A 20962-nucleotide genomic window follows, 5' to 3' on the forward strand; every position below is an offset into this window, starting at 1 on the left:
AGAAAGAACAAGAGTACATAAGAGAATAAGAAAACAAGCAGAACGTTTCTGAAAAGCACAGCAGAGTTTTCAGCAGTCTCATGGAGCTAAGTAAGAAGAACTAAAAGTTCAAGAAGGAAGAATCATTTTGGAATTAATATATCTATATCCTAATTGTGGTGGTTGTTACACAACAGTCTGCATTTGTCAAAACTTATAGAACTGTACACTAAAAAGAATAAATTTACTATGTATAAATTATACTTTGATTAAAAAAAATGGAAGCAAGGGGGAAAAAAGAAGACAAGGTCTTGGGACACAAGCTCACTTAGACCTTTGGAGAGTTCACCAATGGAGAAGGGGCAAACTAAGGTCGATGGAGTCACACAAAATGGCAAATGAGTTTCAAATCACCTCAGCCCTAATTCAACTAAAGTGAATTTTCCCAACTCTGTAAAACTACCAGAAGACAGAGTAACTCAACCTGGAGTTGAGTAACATCACGCAGCACCTTAACTGGATATCCATATGGGAAAAAAGAAAATCAAATCTTGACTTTTACTTAACATCATACCCACCTCCACTCCAGATTGATTGTAGATCTAAATGTGAAAATTTACACATTAAAGCCTCAGGAAAAAGAAGATGCCTGCATGATACCGGGATAGGCAAAGATTTTCTAAACAGGATGTGTAAAGAATTAACCATAAAGGAATAAAGTCGATAAACTGTACTGCATTAAAATTAAGAACCATGAAGAGAGTGGAAAGGCAAGCCACAGGTTGAGAAAGTATATATTAGCAAAACATATCTGACAAAGAACTTGTATCTAAACATACAAAGAACTCTTACAAATCAATTTTTAAAAAGATATATAACTCAATAGGAAAATAAGTAAAGACTTTAATAGGTACTTTATAAAAGAGGATATTAAAATGGCCAATAAGCACATGAAAAAGTGCTCAATCTCACTAATTATTAGAAAAAAATTAAATTCAAATTTCACACCACTAGAATAGCTAAAATTTAACAGACTGACAATTCAAAGTTTTGATGAGCAATTGTAAGTCTCATGCACTGCTGTGGGAATGTAACTTGGTACAATCACTTAGGAAAAAATATTTGGCAGTATCTACCTAAGCTGAATATTTGTATATCCTGTGACTCAAAAATACTACTCCTAGGTATATACACAACAAAGATCCATGCATATACATATCAGAAGACATGAACAAGAATGTTTACAATGGGGCTATTCATAACAGCCACAAACTGGAAATCACCTTAATGTCTAGCAATAGTAAAATGGACAAACTGCGGTAGGCAAACAATGAAATGCTGTATTGAAAATTAGAATGATCTAAGTATCACTCAGGCAATGAATCTCAGAAATGTAATTTTAAGCAGCAGAAGCTGGACAGCAAAAAAATTTCTATAGGATTCCATTAATATAAAATTCAAAAACAGACAAAACTAATACTTGGTGTTAGAAATCAGAATGATGGTTATCCTGGGGCAGTGGTGAGGAGATGGGAGGAGCAATGACTCTGAAAAGGGGCATGAGCGGGGCACCTGGGATGCTAAGTAATGTTCTGTTTCTTGGTCTGGGTGCTGACTGCATCATTACGGTCATTTTCTGAAAATTCATCATGCTGTACAATTATGACTTCTGCACTTTCCTGTATGTTACACATCAATAAAAAGATTATTTTTATAATATGTGAATAGAAAAAGATGAAGCTTCAGTCTGGGTAAGATGACAACCAAAGGAAATTTACGAGCTCAAAATATGAAAATTCAATATCCTCAGTCATATATCACGCTAGTAGGAAAATAAAATAATAAAAAGAAAGACAAACAATGAGAGAAAACAAAAAGGTAAGACAAATCAGTGTACTCTGTAGGGGGAGAATTGTAGTTGGGAAGGCTGGGATCAATTTGGCCAGTTATTTCTAAATTAAAAGTCAACACTGGATTATTTACCAATGACTTGGTGAACTTTCCATATATATATTTTGGCTTACTATGCCTTACAAGGGAAATATTGAATGTTTTTGCAAGTGGCCCATACCAAAGTAATTCAAATACAGGGACTACTTATCATCTTAAGATGTTGTGAAACCTTGCGGTGTATTCAGCCCCTTGCTTACTAACCACAGTTTCTCCTCTTCACTTTCAACCGCCACTCTTCCCAAATCTATCATCTCCAGTGGCTCACATATGCACCAGCCCTTGCACAGTTTCCTCTTTACTTGTTTCAATTGCATGTTTCCATTTAAGTTTTTGCCTATGTATATTTATTAACATTTGTCTGTAGTATGCTTGTATTTCAGTCTAAATTTTTACGTCTGTGGGAAAATTGCTTGATTTTCATAGGATGCATTTTTCATGTTACTGTGGAATTATGTGTATAAACATACACAGATATTTTTACAAATTAGTAGATAAGAGGGACAAGGTGTATTAATAGGATACTATGTTAGGAATTTAGCTACCAAGCAGACTAAATAAAGCGAGAGACTAAGGAAATTGCTCTTATAATTTAAGAAAAAGTCAGTTATTCAATGAAAGTAAGAATTCTCTTGGCATTCTACAACAGGCAGTTTCTCTGGATTGCTGACAAAGCTTTACACTATTCAGTTGGGTTGGACACACGTCTCACAAGATAGGTTGTGAGGTCATAATAGAGGTATGACCTTAGGGAAGTTCTTGGTTGGATATGTACCTTGTATTAAAATGAGGATACTAATAACTGCCTTGAAGGGTTTTTCCTCCTCTGTGCCCTATTTTCTTAATGCCTCTATGGTGGCATTGCCCCAGTGGACTGTCAACGTATGAGCATGGGCTTCTTGATAGCAAGGACATGGTCTTATTGGTAATTGTATCCTGAGCATTTAGCATATTCCATGACATACAACACGCTCCATAGAAGTGTAGTGCTGAGTGGGTTAATGAATGAGTGAGATAACATATAAAGTACCTATTATTGACCCTAGGATGCTGTAGGTCCCCGATGAACATTGGTGCCTTTCTTTTCCTCCTCCCTTATTATTTGCTGTCTGGAAAGCAGAATGAATCAAACCTTGGCTTATTTCTATACCATTAGGTGACCAGGACCAGCAAAGGTTGCCAAGGAAGTTTTGCCGAATTCCCCTTAAAACTTCATGGAAAGCCAAGGATATAGTTTAGATAAATGTTCTCAGAGGAACCAATTCTGTACAAGTATGAAAATGAAAAAAAATTTTTCAGAACAGAACAGGATCACAAAATACTACGAAAGAAGGGTTTTGATATCTTAAAACAGTACCTGTTTGCTGCAGCCTTTCCTATTTTTTCTTGTATAATTTTAAATTAAGAATAATCCATGATGCTATTTGCACTGGCCAGGATTTTTCAGTTGTTAATAGAAGAATGAGAGTGGATTTTTAGAGGCAAGATAATTTCTGATCAGAAAAGCAATAAGAATGTATCCATGGCAGGGTGAGGGTCAGATGTTTATTTTTAAGCTTTATGAAAAGTTCTCTACTTGTCTGAAGCAAGTAGGAAAGTGAAAGTAATTTATGGTATTATGAAATTTCTGGACTTCTCATGGGAAAGTAGCTGACGTCAGTGTTTGATAAGCTTCCTGTGGCTATAAACATACGAGACATTGACTCCTAAGAAAAAATGTAATCTTTCTTTTTACAGAATCATGGTGTACTTGCAGCTGGAATTTGGTTTAACTACCATACATCAGGAAAAACCTAATGTAGATATTTTAAGAAGTCCAAAGATTATGGAGACACAGTTGCAATTGTTTCTGTCATCATGATGGTGAACATCAGTGTCACCACCACCACCACCTTTATCATCATGATCACTGTCAACAAGCACTGATGTTTGTCTTATTTGTATGACACTCTGTTAAATGCTTGGGTTCCAATGAGTGGTAATAAATGGTACACTTAATTTTTATGTATATTAAATTTTCCAAAGGATACAGTCATCCTAGCATTCTTCTGCCTATATGGCTTCTTTATTTTTTTTTGTACTGAGTATATATTATTTATCAGGTTATTATTTTATTTTCAAATAACTGTTATTAAGATATAGTTCACATACCACACAATTCATCCATGTAAGTGTACTTGTTTGTTTGAAGTATTCTTGAAACTTTTTTAGTTGGCTCTGACTACTGATAAAAATGTAAGTACCTAAGAACAGGACTGTGTATTATATATACTTTTATGGCCTTTTTTTATGCTTAAGATGAGCAAAAACACAAAGCAAATTAACATGAAAAATGGGATAATTCTGTTCCTCTTCTCTACCTTCTAACTAGCTAGCACTCCCCATCTCTCTCCTCCACCCCAGGGCTGTGTGCCGAGACCTAACCCAGAGCCTTAAGTTCAGTCACTGTGAAGCACAAAACTCTGACACAGGGAATCTGAATAGCGGTACGGCTGAGGGCTCAGGTCAGAATCTAAAATCACCTTGCCTCCTACTCATGTACCAAAGGCAAAACCATCCGTGTGTGTAGCTCTGAAAAAATTTGCTGGTTGATGTTATTCCTCGGCATTAAAAAAAAAAAAAAGTCACCCTCTGCATGACTTATTTGCACATTTTAACCGAAAGACCAGCTGTTGAAGACTGCAATGCCTTGGATGAGATCTAGAGGCCTTTGCACTACAAAACTGGTATAATATCACACTCACGCTGCCTGTTCATCATCACCCAGTTATCGGTCTGTGATTGTCTTGGAAACTGTGGACATCAGCAAACACAGCAAAATAACAATGCACAGGGGACCATTTTGTGCACAGGGCCCTGGGAAGGGCCAGTGGAATTCCTCTGATCAGTCTCCTTTTGACTTTTTCCCATAGACCTTGTTCCTGCACTGAAATGCCTGGAATGTTTGGTAGGGACGAAGTGGGTTGGTCTCAGGGCAATTATGCTTCTATCACCAATGAGATCAGCCATTTGTGGACTGATTTCCAAGTGACTAGTGGTATCACCAATGGTTTAAGTATACAGATGCATAGCAATATTACAGTAAACAGAGCTTTACATTCTCTTTCCCAAATGATTTTCATGTCAACCCTGGAAATCAGTAAGACAAATATTATTGGCAACATTTTATAAATGAGATCTAGAGAGTCCTGGAGAGGTTAAATAGTCTACCCAAGGCCTCCCAGGTAGTGGTGAGTAGATGTGGGTCCCCAAATCTGTTCTCTTTGCAGAACTCCATTCTGCCTCTAGTTGGTCACTTTACAACCAAATTAATTCAGCCGAGCTGGTTATTTTTTGTTTTAAGACAAATCAATTATCATTACATTTGTCTTTAGAAATCAGATAAATCCATTGATTTGATTCCCAACTGCTATCATGGGTTAAACATTTTCAAAATGACAATCTTGAGAATTGATTCTTTGTGGCCCTTGCAATCAGTACTCTTTGCAGTAATCACATGTTGAGGGGAGTGTCAGAACTGATAAATTCTTCAAGTAACTGTCCTAACCTCAAAACATTTGAACATCAAAACAGATCTGTCTAGGTATGGTGGCCCATCACAGCGGCTTTCCACATGAAGTGCCGATCATAGCATCATTACCTGTGAGGTGTGTCAACAGAAATTTGAGGTTCCATGTGATTTACATTTTTTTTAACATTAGGAAGAATTCAAGGTTTTTCCTATAAACTTGACTCTCACTCAATTGCATTTGAAATCCTTCTTGAGCGGAAGAAAAGGCCTTTCAATATGTGTTCCCGTGAGTAAGGCTTCTCTATAAGCGTAACTCACATATGACACACGGAGAAAATCATTTCAAGATCTACTCTTCTGCTTCTATCTCATGAGAAAAAGCATCCGGCCCAGTATGACAGTCTATCTCCAGTTACGAAGTAGAAGTTGCTAAGGATGCAGCAGAGACAGAGAATGACAAGCTCTCTGCCCTCACAGAGCTAACTCCCTAGTGGGAAAATTAATAATTAAACTATTTATATCTTATCCAGTTTTCTGCTGTCTTTTGACTTGAGTTTATTTTATTTTATTTCATTTCATTTTATTTTATTTTTGTAGTAAGAGCACGTAACATGTGATCTACTCTCTTAATGCTTTCACTTCTGTATCCCCAGTGCCTTGCATACTTCTGAGCATACATTAGTTTCTCAGTAAATATGTGTTGAGTGAATAAATGAATGAGGTCTCCAGATGTTCAAACTTTTCCATTTCTAAATCTCGATTCATTATCCAACGCCATTCTTTCAAGGACCAGATTGAAAAGGATACAAACAGGACAATCAGAATCTTGCTGAAGCCTGGTACTGACAGTTTTATTGGTAATTATATTAGATGGTTGATGGTAATGTGGACACTATCCTAGCTTCAATCTGTTACAGTCACAAACTTAAACTCCGGTTGCTATTTAAAAAAAAAAAATGTGTGTGATTAACCAAATAGAGGATGGAGGGAAGATACAGAGGGATCAATAAACCCCTTTTCACATTAATACAATATTTCTGATTTAACATCCCATAATAAATTTATCTCTAAAAACAGTACTTTTAAAACACAGCAGTGCCTCTATTCATACACCAGCAAAAATATCAATAGAAGCCTCATCAGGGTTAACATTTATAGCTGAGTTGATTGAATTATGTGGAAAAGATAAATTAGCTCAATAAAACCTTCTGGGCAACTGCCACCAAATAATTCTGTATTGGTAATTTTGAAATGGCAGTTCTGGCATTACAAAGGCAAAATTATAGTCTGAAAAAAATATATATATGATACCATAAAATATAAACTTGCAGCTTTATAAAGAAAATATACTTTCCAGAGACAAGACAATTCCTGTATGTTTGGAGCATAAAATGTGATTGTGACAAATCACTGCTAAAGAATAAAAACCAAATGACTGTGAATAACTCAAAACAACTAAACTTACATACAAATGCCATTCTAGAACCTTGAGTGGAACTACAAATACAGTATGGGAAATATACTAGAAATGTGAGAGAGGAAACATTACATTTAGCTGGTTTTTAAATGGTATTGAGGCTGCACGGATACTTACACTGCCTGGGCAGTGTTTTTTTACTTCTCTCTCTCTCTCTCTCTTTGAGCTCCTTCATTTCCTGATGTGGCTCACAAGGAAAAAGTCAGAGACAAAAAATCAAAACTGTCCCTTATGTTTTTAGGCTGTATGAACCCCAAGGAGTTCAGGCACGTGATCACAAGCTCCCTGGGTAAGCCATCATAGTTCTTTACTACTTTATATCCCCATAGCAACTCATGCACTACTTGAAAATTATTTATTGACAGACTGAAACACTGATGCTTTTCAAGACTACTCTTGTTTCTATTTTACTCTATTGCAAAACGTTCCAAATTATTAAATCCACAAAGTCAGATCTATCTCTGAATGCTAGATATACATCTTATTAAAGAGAATATAGAAATATGAATTTCATTATAGAAAATTTAGAAAATACAGAAATATATGTAGGAAACAGTTTTAAAGTCTCTTTTCATCCCTCCCTCCCTGAGATTACTTTAAAGTTTCAATATATTTCCTTCTGTTTTTAAAATTAACACATATGATCCTATTTTCAAAGTAAATTTAATATGTCATGTGTTCAATTTTTGCACTTATATATTTAATATTTACTATGTAATTCTTTTAATATGATTAATAAAGTCATGGTTTATATAATCACTCCCCTATCACTGAACATATATTTCAAATTTGGGCTACTATGCTGTATCGGACATTCTTATATACATAAGTATTCCTAAATCTCGATCACTTTGTTTCTAATTGCTAAGCACGTAGAGAACTTAGTGATTCTCAAGGGATCAAATCGATCATGTTTTCTTCCTGAGAATTCTTCCTGTTGTCAAATAACCAACTGGAGAAGTTCGAACAGTAATTGCAATGCCACCAAAATATTTGTAGTTGAGTTACAGCAAATTATATAGCAAGACAAAATGGTAAAGACCACAAGTATCATCCATTCACTGCCAAGACTACAGAAAAATACTCCCCAAAAGTTATCTTTAAGAACCTAATTTTTAAGATTGACCAATTTGAGCCTTGAGAAATAAGATAATTCAAAAGTATAGCAAATTAAACTCTCATAAGCAAACACATCACACGTAGACGCACATGGTGGGAGGGAGGAGAAGGAATACGTCTTAATAGTGAGGTACCACAACATCATAGAGCCGCTAGTGCTTTGAGAAAGTCTGTTATGGGAGTGTCAATAGTTGGTTTAATGGTTAGGGTGCAAGTACTCTGAAGATGGGTTTTATACTTTAGTGGTTTCCTCTCTACCACTCACAAAACATTCAAGCACTGCTGCTTTTTCTTTCAGCAAAAAGAACGTAATTGAATAGTCCGCATTCCTTGAATTGTTCCCATGTTTAAAAATGGCACCAGCATTCACCTGGTTGCTTGAGCCCTGACCTGGGAGTCACTCCAGACACTTCTTCCTCACCATCTATTCCCTACTGCTCCACATGCAATAAATTACTAAATCCAGTGATCCTCTCTCCAGAGTATTTGCTAGAAACAGACCAACCATCTTTAGCATTGTTGCTACAACTCTAATCCACACCAGTTTATCTCATCCAGACCTTTCCAGGAGGCTGCTTATTGGTCTCTCTGATCAAATCTTCTGGCCTTCTGCAAATAATGACCATTTTGAAAACATTAATCTGACCAGATCACTGCCCTGCTTAAAATGGCTCAATAGGTTCATTGAGCATTTAGATTATAGATTCAATTCTTTGCCATAACCCACACTGCTTTATGTGGTCTGGCCCTGCCTACCTCTCCCATTTCCTCTAGGACCATTGTTTTTGTGATCTGGTCATACTAGCTTTCTTTCAATTTCTTGCATCGATCCAAATCTTGCAGGTCACAGAGCCTTGGGTCATGCTGTTCTCTAAGACTACAATGATTCCCCTATGCCTCCCTAGTAATACTAGCACATTTCTCACTTGGATAATTCTGTTTTCCTTAAACCCACAAATTCAATGTTATTGCAACATTCACAAAGCACCGATTTTTGTGTTACAGCACAAGCACAAGATACATGTTAAAAGCCTTAAGTATCCAAATCATTTATTGCCAAGATAGAGTAAATTAAAAATTATTGTATTCGATATACAGATTTTTAAGTTTTTTTTAACCTTCATGTTATTCTCTTTTATGGCTTTGTTATTTATCTTCGGGTACCACCACAATTTGTAATGACATCTATGTCTGGGTGTATTATGTTTGGTTTATATAATGTTTGTCTTTCCTGCCAGGTTGAAAGCTCCATGAAAGCATGCCTGCTTTTTTTTTTTTTTAAACCACCGATCCCCTCACACTTTGCAATTACTGAAAATACATAATCACTCAACAAATATGTAAAAAAAAGGAATAAATGGCCAGGAAACAGTCAAAATATTTCAAAAGGGTATCAAGTGATAAGACAGTCAGGGAAGCCTAAATAGGTTTATCATCAATTTGCAGAGAGAATATTAAGGGTTGGCGTTGGCTAAGTGCTCAGTAAGAATGAGTATGTGGATGAATTTTTACTAGCTGTCAAAGTAGAATACGGTAAGTTCTGAATAAAAGGCAGACAATGATACAAAGCAAACAGCTGTTAAATAACCTGCTGCTACAACTTTTCTCTAAAAGTAGTAGTACAAATATGCTTTCCATTATAATAGCTAAATCATGCATGATCTCATTTGATTCTCATACAGAAGGCTGTGACATAGACTGTATGTTTTCTCCATTTGACAAACAATGAAATTTAAGTCCAATGTCTATGATTACTCAGAAGGTAATGGATCCAGAACTCAAATGCTGGCTTTCTAACCCTAGAGACTAAGTAATAAGAGCAAGAGTGAAAAATCATGAGACAGCTGATGTGATTTTGTTCTGATTTCTTCCTCTGCATCTGTGATACGCTTGGTTGGGCTTTTAATAAATTGATACAGCCTTTCAATAAGAAGCAAATAGGGAGGAGGGTATAGCTCAGTGGTAGAACACATGTTTAGCATGTATGAGGTCCTGGGCTCAATTCCCAGTACCTCTATTAAATAAATAAATAAACCTAATTACCTACCCCTTCCCCCCAAAACAAAAACAAACAAAACAAAAGAAACAAATGCCCAAGTCTTTCCAAGTCTTTCAGCTTAAAAGTCTGACTTTGGTCTCAACTGCTATTCCTAGTACTTTTGGGATTGGCAAGATTTTATTTTTCTTTCCAGCCATATTTCAAAATATACCCTGAGCCACATTTATCTCCTTTCCTTTTAAACCAGTGAGAAAAGGCTCTCAAGAAAACTGCCTTGGTACAGAAGACCTACTCATACACCAACCATGATATTGGCTTATTTCCATATAACCTAATATGGCTAAGAAAATGTTTGATGGGAACAGTGAGGATTGCCAAACTTAACAACTTTTTAGTAAGGGAAGTGCCAGAGTCCTCTGTTTAGACATAGTGTAATTGCAGTTCAGACACTAGTGCTTACCCGTTCACATCAACGAAACTGTAGCTACTTCTACGCAGTAACAAAAGCCAGATACCTACCCCTTTTGCCCACCTCACAGGCAAGAGGAATAAATGAAAGATGCCCCAAAGGCTCTTGGTGATACTCTACTGAACATGTTGCCCTTCTTGGGTTATAAAAGCCAAATGACTGGGTATACCCAATTCACGTTCTGTAGGAGGTCCTCTGAGTTTGTGTAAAATCAAATAGTTTCAAACAGAAGAAAGGATGAAAGGAAATTCACCTCCACCATCTCCCATCATGGGTTTACCATCTTCCTCAAGTAACATCTCTGATTGACATTCCTGTTTCATCTTACCCGGTACTCTGATAGATTTGAAATAGCAATATTATCTTAAATTTCACCCTTTCTCTCACCACAAATAAAATTAACAGTCCTCAAATCCGAGGATTCTACTTGGGTTGTTCCAGTCATGAGGGCTTCCTTGCTTCCACCCCTACTATTTTTTTGTCATTCGTGCACTTTGTTACGCCGAGACCATTACAATTGTCACCTAGCCAGGCACTGCAATTTCTTTAGTTGTTTCGAGGTATGAGTAAATACCTTAAAGTCAGACACAGCTGGGTTTAAATTTCAGATTTGCCACTTATTTGCTGGATGACTTTTGCAGATTGTTTAATTTCTCTCAGAGTGGAAAACGTCTAGTTGGCACAGTTGTCAGGGGAATTAGATGAGGCACCACGCAGTAGTATGGTTGGTACCTGACATGAAGAAAACACTCGGTCAGTGTCAGCAAACTCCCATGTTCTGCTTCTATCCTCACTGCATCTGCATAGGATTCTTCTTCCCAACTATGTATGCAGAAATTGAAAGTGAAAAATATACTCATTGACTCCTGAAATTTGCCCTGGTCAGTGAGGAAATGAGTACTGTCTAAAAATTTAGTCTGGCCCAAGTTAAAGAAAAATTAATATCAAAACTTTTTGTTTCTTAGAGTTACTAACGGCATAAACCCAAGGCAGATGATTATTTTGTTTATGTAAACATCTTGACTTTCCTTTGTGGCTCTACTGTAATGTCCCTCAATCACTTCAAACTAGTCATCAATATCTGTTAAACAGCACAGCTTTGTGGGAATGATGAAAAAAGGAAAATTTTTCCATGCTCACTGTGAAGCCGAGAGAGATAGGAAGGGATAGGGTGCAGGAGCAGGAGGTGACAGAAAAACCTGGGCATTCCTACCACCTTGTCTCTTTCTTGGGGATTCCTAGAAATTTTGAGATAGAGGCCCCAATAATTTTATTTGGAAAGGAAAGAGTCACCCAGGAAGAACGTGGTCATTTGCAGGTTACATACTTATGAACAATTAACCGACAATACAAAAACAACATTATAAGTAAAATGTCTTTTACCATGATTAGTTTGAGTAATTCAGACGACTGTTGCTGTGTAATGGAAAGTGCTGGCTAGATGTTAAAAGACCTTGATTTTAGGTTCCAGTGACACTCCTACTAGCCATGTGACCTATGGCAAGTCACAAACTCTGCAGGCCTCAGTCTCTTCAAGGGTAAAATGATGAAGGGTGAATTGGAAGGTGTCTGCTATTGGAGATGAGATGGACTGAAGAACTCGGGAAAGGCTTCACAGAGAAGACCGGTTCTAAGAGAAGAGTTAAGATTCAGATAACCAGAAAAAAAAAAAAAAAGAGTGAGGCTATTTCCTTTTCGCTCAGGGAAAGAACAAAGTCATTTGAGCAGAAATACACAAGTTGAATTCATAAGTGAGCCTGTCTGGGAGGGTGTGGGGAAGTAGGTTGTATTGATTATGTCCTTGGATGTCCATTTCACACTTTATTTTTTAGAACAGACAGTAGGGATTAGGATTTTTTTTACATAAATGATAGTTTGGGAAGATTCAAAGTCAGTGTCTAAAATGAGATAGAGCAGAGAGGGGACTAAACTAGTACGGAAATAAGTTTGGAGATTCTTGAAATCTGAATTAAAATGGTGCCTAAGAAACTTTGGAGAAAAAGACAGTCAATGAAAAAATCTAGAAATGTGCACTTATTTCTCCCCAACATGTCCCATTTCCTCTGGTTAGTCTGTAGAAGGGTCCTCTCTCAGATGCAACACTGAACTCTGACCCCTGGGTCTAAGAACCGAGCTAGTAAAGACTAATAAATCATTTGGGGGATTAAAACACAGGAAGGGCTGAGATCATTTTTTGTTATAAGTATAAAATGACCTTGGGTTATTTTGCAAGTAGAGGTCTTTGCATTAATTGTATAATTGAATATAATTTTGTAAATTGTACAAACCAACAATCAACTCCAAATGACTTCACTAAAAGAGAAATCTCCACGTTATTCTGAAAGAACATACATATTTTATACAAAGCAAACTTAGGCCTGCTTCTACCTTATGAAGGTTGGTTTCCTGCTTCTCACATTTTTCTTGAAATTCAGCTAAGAGCAAGAGGTTGGCTCAGAAAGGATGAGAAATTTCACCCTGAGGAAGCCCTGCAGTGTAGAAAACCTTGATGCTCCCAATCACCCTTCTCTTTTCTTTGACGTGGGACGGTTGACACCACCTGTGCACAACTTGACACCTGGCTCTTGGGATTTGACGCTTATTCTAAAACATCGTATCACCATAGTGGTCCTCGAGATGCAGTCCCCACACCAGCAGCATCAGTAACATGTGGACATTTATTAGAAATGTGAAACTTTGGGGCCCCTCCCCATACCTACTGAGGCAGAGACTGTGGAAGGGGCCTGGCAATCTGCATTTTACAGGCTCCACAGATGATTCTGATGCTAAAGTTTGAGACCCATTGTATTAACGTATTATCGCAGGTGCCCTCAGCAATAAAAATGGTTAGCAATAAGTAAAAGCCACAGGGGAAAAAGAAGAATATCCATATTATGAGGTTTCTACAAATCAGAAAGTTAGGCTATGAAGTTATCCTTACATAGAAAAAATACATTAACTTCTCTTATTTTTAAATACTTAGATAGCAATTTAAAGACCCTTAACTAGCTTAATTACTCACGAAAATAAATGCTTTGAAAGAAGAAATCCAAAATTAAGTTTCTAATGGCATTGATGAAGTTGGCAAAGCAGATCTGCTTTAAATAGGTACACACATCCTCTTAGCAACTCTGTGGACTAGAATGAGACAGAGCTGGAATTGAAGTCCAAATCTACTAGAATGTATGACCCTATTAGTTTTCTATTAAACTTTGCTGTCTTCTTACAAATGTTAGTTGTCTTGCCCCTTTCTCACCCCTCATTCCCTGCTTCATCTCACTGTTGATGACTTGAAATGAGAGTTTCAGGCCAAATAATAGTAGAATCTCGTCACATTATGGGTAGTAAACACTTGGAAAACATTACTTTCAGTGCTGTTACCAGGCTAAAAATGCCTATAGGTTCAAGAGAAGTTTAGAGATATTATTGGATGAGAGATTTTTAAAAGGCCTCTGAAGGAAAGGAAAGGAAAAGAAGGTTGTAAGATAACATTAAATTCCAGAAGTTTTAAAAGTTTCAGGGCATAACACAAATTCCAACAATGGCCGCTTCTTGCCATCATCAGAGACATTGGGCTCTAGAACTCAGATTTGCCCAAGTGAGATATATTTTAGATTCTAATATTCATAATAGTCTAACGACTTGGGTGTCAAATATTCTCTTTACTTTTTTGTTGAGAAGCTATCATCACAATGGAAAATGGAAAAAGCAGAAGACTCCACGTGTGCAACTGAATGGCAACTGGGAAGAAATTTGTATTTATTGTACACTGAGTGTGTGTCAAATGCCACACATCTGTTTTGTTTAATGTTCCAAATAAACCCAGGAGGAGAGTGTTTTTTTCTCCCCATTCATAGATGAGAAAATACAAGCTTGAGAGTTTAAGACACCTCAGACAGAGATGGAAGAGTTGAAACTAGCCTCAGTCTAGCCTCTTTCCACCACTCCAAAGGGAAATTCTCATAGAAAGAAAGGAAGGAAGGAAGGAAGGAAGGAAGGAAGGAAGGAAGAAAGAAAGAAAGAAAGAAAAAGAAAGAAAGAAAGAAAGAAAGAAAGAAAGAAAGAAAGAAAGAAAGAAAGAAAGAAAGAAAGAAAGAAAGAAAGAAAGAAAGAAAAAGAAAGAAAGGAAGAAAGGAAAGGTTGTTCAGTTCCTCAGTTATTTCATTCACTGTCATCTGAACAGAAGCAATTGATGTTTTACATCATTCTGATCAACCGCACTGAAAACTGGTTGTTTGGATTTTTTAGAAGATTTGATTGGAAACCAGTTGTTTCAGTGGCCATATGTAGACCTGGACTTAATAAATGACCACCTGTGAGTCCCCCAGCTGGATGAGTACAAAAGAACCCAGAGGCAAATCAATGGCAACTTGCCACTGCAAACAAATTGTAGCGTGTAAGCTCCGAAACTTGAATTATCCTGCCAGGATTAAGGTTCAGGACTGTGAAAAATTAAAAATGTTGCCGAGCCTAGGAAATAGTACATGAATCAAAAATATCATTACTAAGGTTAACTGCACTCCTAATCTTCCACTTTCATGACATCCAAACTGTTTTGTTATTCTTAATGGACCAAATCCCCCTTCTGGTAATGTTCTGGAAATTCTATTTTTGTGGTAATTTAAAAAATCATATGGCATGTTCTTCATATTTGGTTTATGTAGGAGTTAAGACCACTTCAAACATACTTTTCTTTCTTAGTCTGATGGCTATTTAATATTGTGTCATTCACTGGTTGAAATAAAAGTAGGTTAATCTGCAAAAATACATGAACACCCAAAAAGGATTGAATTGTATCTTGAAGAAATGATTTTTTTTCAAAGCCAGACATCAAAGGCTGCATATTGCAGAAAGTTTATTTTGAAAAGCTTCAGTCAAAACAGTTTGGAAACTATGAAATGAGTCATTTTTTCTTAAAGAAATGTAACTTTGTCTTTTCCCACTGCCTTTTTGGTTTGGTAGGAGACATCTTTATTCCACAGGATTTTAAAAGCATGTTTAAGATTCCATAGGTTTAGTATTACATCACTAATGGTTTCTAATGAGATCCAGGCAATAGCAAGGAGAAAAAAAGAACTGCACAAAAGCTGAATTCTACGACACCAAGTACCATGTAGAATGTGGCAAGTCTCCATGTTTTATCTATGGCTGAAGCCATCTGGAAAAAAAGGGGAGAAATTCACATTCTATCAACCAGATGTGGATGACAAGATACCCAATGTTTGGCTATTTGAAATTAGTCATCTAAGGGGCTGAATTTTTTACTTTTCATGCAGATGTTTGCTGTCCTGCAGTTATGATCAAAATGAACCAATGAAACATGCAAATATCTAGGTATTGTTTTCATTCTATTGCGTGCTTAAGGCCTCATACGTGTTTGATTTTGTTCTCATAAACACCTTTTATATAAAAAATTATACATAATTTATTTTTGAGATGGTGTTGATGTATATATAGGAGGAAAATACTAAAATAAAATCTCCCCCAAGCCTTCAGCAACCCTGGCATTTCAAGGAAGGTAGAGTCAGCGACGGTGGGGTGGGCAGGATGGCCCACACAGGAGGTACTATTCTAGGGGAGATTAGTTTATCTGGTGAATGATGATGGGTAAATGAGATAAATGGAGACTTTCTACAATTTTTGTTTAAGGGCTCCAAAGGTAAACTTTCCAACCTATGGATGAGTGTGATAATAACCACTACTAACACCAGTTTAGAATTTTATAGTGTCAAAACTTTCAGCATCATGATCACATTTGATCCTTACCATGATCTTATTACAAAGAAAGTTTTCTATAAACCTACCCAACAATTTCTTCTTAAGGCAACTCAATAGTTAATTGACCTGAGTCCAGAGCTTCCACGTGTAAATTTCTGTACTTGTCACAGTACAGAGAGAGGGAAACAAAGGCAAATTAAGGCATAGTTTTTGCATTCAAAGAATATACAATCTAGTCAGGAAGATAGACACAACCCAATATACCACAAAATAGAAATCTGAGTATGAAAAATGCATAGTTCTCTTCAAATGAAGTAGAAAAAGTTGCTTTAAGAATTGGGGAAGAAGTTTGAAAAAGAGATGGTAAGAGGGGTATTTTAGAAATCTGAAATACTTTTTATACAAGGAGGCATCAATGTCATAAAATGTGTACAGGGTTAGCTTTCATTCATATGACAATTATTAAAAACCTATAACATTCCAGGAGTATGCTAGTTAATATTTTTCTTTAAAAAATTGTAACATTAAATTTTGTCAAATTTCTTACAAAAATCAGCACACCATGACATTCAACTGAAGAATAAAATCTGTCAGTCTACTAAATGTCTTCTTTATACCAGTGAACTAATCAAACTTATACCTTATTTAGACACATGATTCTAGAAATTCTAGAAAGTCTCTCTTCATCCCATTTACACATTAACATTCACCAAACAAATTGATTCTCAGTGCAAAGCACGGGGGTATAACATTTTCCCACACATCTGGCAAACCTCATTTTGGGTCCAGACATTGGCATAGTAAAAGATAGCTATTCGTATCTCATCAAACAGGAAATTCTAAAAATAAACATTTCTGATTTCCCTCCAATGTATAACTTCAACTAAGCAAGCAATATGGTGCCTAAAATAATATAGTTGCCCAAAGATTGACACTGTCTTGAGCAAAAATTTGGTGAAAAGCCACAAATTTGTCAATTGTTTTGTGATTTTAGGCTCAACTGTTTTGTTAATAGTTTAGAACTCTTCCCTATAAGTGTCTGGCCAACAAGAGAATTTTGTGTGCTGCAGTTGACCCATTTTTGTAAGAATTAATTGCTAAATCTTTGAAGGAAACAAGGAAATGGTAGATGGATGGATGCATGGATAGATAGACAGACAGACTGGGGTTATAATTGTTGTTGTTTGAACTACAGATGTCATTTTTAGACATTCCCTGACTCTCTACTATAAAACATAGGGAAATTTAACATTTTTAATAGTCCCTCCCTTGCCTATTTTAAAATAATATCATTATTAATTTTTACAGTTAAGGTGTATAACATTTACATTTTTAATCATAATGCCAACAGTTGCTTAGCCTTAGTTTTATATTTAAATTAATTATAAATATAGTCTAAAATTAATATAAAACAACTGAATTCTAGAGTCTAAATGCAAGTAAATTGTTTGCATTGCTTTTCTCCTTCTGTCCCTTCCACCAGTCATTATGGTTTCATGTTACCATTTAAAGTTTTCTAAGGAATGCATCCCATTGTCCACATGTTATATTATTAGCCTTCTTTTAAATCTTTCAAAATAATGAGAGTGCTCGTGTATCTTTTAAAGTCAAAACTAGTTTTCCACCCCACCCCCAGCTTCCTCCCATCACACCTCCCAGGAAGAAATATTTTGCCAATATTACAAAGCAACACATAGATTTTTTTTTTCAGTTGGGCAACTATGGACATCTAGTGTTTACAGAGACTCTCATTTCAAATTATATGAATCACTAAAGTTGCAAGGTAGATTTTCATATCACTTAAACATTTCTAGTGGATAATGCCATCAAAAAGTCTTCCAGGAGCAGAGAAAATGATTTTTCTCTATACTATATACTGTTTTCTATATACTTTGTACTGTAACCTTTCTTCTCCAATATTTTGTTTATCCCATAATGGTATCTGAATTGGATCATCCCACATCTAGATTTCCAAGTAGCTTTCAGTAGTCCTTTAGGCCCAGAGGTATTTTATCTGGAAGATTAAATGTGCTCTATGCATTTTTACCTGTGCTAGATTTCTCCTAGATTTTATTGCTCTCCTTTTCAAAAGCAGAACCAAATATTTCCCCATAAAAGCAAAAAGGGATGAGAGTAAACTGGCTCCAAGGACAGCTCTATTCACAGCTCTATTCATAACTTCCAGGTTATTGTCCATGTACGTGGTGTCAAGATCATCAGATCAGTCAGTTTAATCTTGACAGTGTGGACAGAATATCCTAATCAGTATGGACTGAAGTTACACTTAGACATTTCTGGTTACCATATATATGGATATGAACTCAAAATTCCCTTTTAGGTCCAGATTCTCAAGAAAATCAAACTGAAACGAGTAGAAGGGTGAAAACAAAGTACACTAACAAAATTCTAAGACCATGTTTGATTTTTCACTAGATTCGTTATTTTAGTTCTTGTTCTCTTTTAGGGTACATTTTCATGGCTACCTTAATCCTTTCTTTAAAACCATGTGTTTTATGTGTAGTCATTATTGGGTACTATAATGACTTTACAATGACTCCTTAGATGTTGGCTGAATTTTCCAAAACTCGATAGAGGTGATTTCAACACTACTGGACTGGGTTGAAGTTCTGAAGGTATATAAACACTTCTGTTAAGCAATATGAAGTATCCCAAACACTAAGGGTATGGATATAATTTGGGTCTCATGACACCAGCTCAAACAACACATTTATAGTAAGCATTTACTACATGTTAGACACAGTGCTAAGCAAAGAAGATAAATTATAAACATGAGAGACATCGTCACAGTCTTATTAAGTTTGCAGTCTAGTTGGGATATGAAGATAAAACATCATGATGCAATGTGATAATCTGGCTCTAGAGAAAGTACTGAGCATCATCACAGCGCACAGAAAGGTCATTAGCCAAACTTGAGTCTGTTAAGCTTTCCTGAGGAAGTGACATCTAAGCTGAGACTTAAGGTATTAAGTGAGAGAGTGTGGAATGGTGTGGTGGATCCTTCTCAATTTCCTAGAGTCATTCACTCCTCAAGTGTGTCCTCCATGCTAAGCCTTTGTTTTTCTCTCCTGGGCTTCACCTGGGGTCACTCCTTCATCTGGTCAGATTCCTTGTCCTCATTTCCTCTTGCTTTGTGCAATATCAGAAGAGCTCACAGAGGAGAAAGGAGAGGACATCTGCCTAAGATTTTGATCTGGATTTACTGCCTTTCCTTTCAAAGAAATGCCCACTTTACTGTGGCCAGTTCAAATTTTCCTCAGTGATTGAACATGACTGAAATCTCTACCACATATCCCTGGCACCCAGTCTCCTACTTTTTCCTCCTAAGGTTTTCCATTACAAATAAACAAATGTGTTGGCATGTGGACTATCGCCACCACTTGACTGCTTGGTTTCAATCTTGGAGTGTGTCAAAGACACGAACTTCACATTGCATCTAGCTGCCTCTTGGAGCATGGCTGCCATCTGACCTGCTTGTGTGGTGACCCACAGAAGCTCTGGCACAGTGGTGGGTCATTCAGTGACATTTTCCAGAGAGGAGTGATAATTGCAAGATTACTGAGAGGAGAAATATGACCCATTAAATTCAACCTAAAAATAATTTTTTCTCTGAAAAAGAAAATCTAATTACCTTGTTCTTCACTTTGAAAAATTGGGTTCATCTGGGTACAGAGACATGGAACCTTCCTTTGAAGTAAACCGTACACTCCAAAATATCTCTGGCAGAGCCTGGGGTCTGCTTCTGATTAGATAATTGACATTAACCTCCCTCTAATAAACACTGAACCCTTCAAAAACACAGGAACCAATGAATAAAATGCATTTATGTTTTAAGTATAAGTCTTTCTACAAAATTAGTTATCAGAAAGAAGTTTACTTTTCCTTTTATCAACCAACATTAGGACCTAAGAAACAACAAGTATGCTGGATGCAATTCTAGTTGAAACTCAAATCAGTCTTGGATCTATTCTAGATACTAGCAGGTTTACTGTTGACCTTTAAGGAAGTACTTCCACATTTAAGGTGTTCCATCCCTATCCCACAAAACTACATTTGCTGCTAACAACTTCTAGTTATAAGTAAGTAGTAGGGATCTAATGTGGCTAACACTGCTGAGTGATATATAGGAAACTAAAGAGAGTAAATCTTATGATTTCTCATCACAAGGAGAAACTTTTTTCCCTTTATTCTTTTTTTTCTTTTCTTTTTATTGTATCTGTAAGAGAGGATGACTGTTAGTGGAACTTGTGGCAATCATTTAACAGTATACATATGTAAATCAAATCATCATGCTGTCTGCCTTAAACTTATACAGTGAGGTGTATCACTTACTCCTCAATAATTTCTTGTTGTTATTAAATACAAATTTTGAAAAGTAAAGCAGTGTATTCACCTCAGAACATTTTGGTCTTTGCATTCAAAATAGTGTAAGTACACCATGAGAAAAAAAAGCAAAATAACTCGTGTGTGTGTGTGTGTGTGTGTGTGTGTGTGTGTATTGCCTTCCTGTACAAAAATTGTGATCTATGCATATACAACTTGAAAATAGTTAACCAAGAAAAAGGGGAAAAGGGAAAACTCCCATGTCTTCATTACAGATGAGGTTATAGCTAAATGAGTTGAAGATTACTCTGAGGAAAGCCACTGTTTGAAAATTCCAATCTTGCTGCCACATATCTGTGACTTTTCAGGCAAATCCTATGTTGGGAAATAAAAAAACAA

General features: G+C 36.3%; 1 protein-coding gene across 10 annotated transcripts in view; it reads right to left on the reverse strand.

Moving 5' to 3' along the window:
* CALD1 (caldesmon 1) overlaps positions 1-20962 on the reverse strand; it is a 203496-nt gene that overhangs the window by 115854 nt on the left and 66680 nt on the right. The window contains exon 2 of one of the 10 annotated variants that reach the window (XM_072964429.1): positions 11079-11236. The exons of the other annotated variants lie outside the window; for them this stretch is intronic. The gene's annotated coding sequence lies outside the window, so the exon portion shown is untranslated. The remainder of the gene's footprint in view (positions 1-11078; positions 11237-20962) is intronic. 10 annotated transcript variants of the gene reach the window in all.

This window comes from Vicugna pacos, chromosome 7, assembly GCF_048564905.1.
Source record: "Vicugna pacos chromosome 7, VicPac4, whole genome shotgun sequence".
In the NCBI taxonomy this organism is placed as follows: Eukaryota; Metazoa; Chordata; class Mammalia; order Artiodactyla; family Camelidae; genus Vicugna; species Vicugna pacos.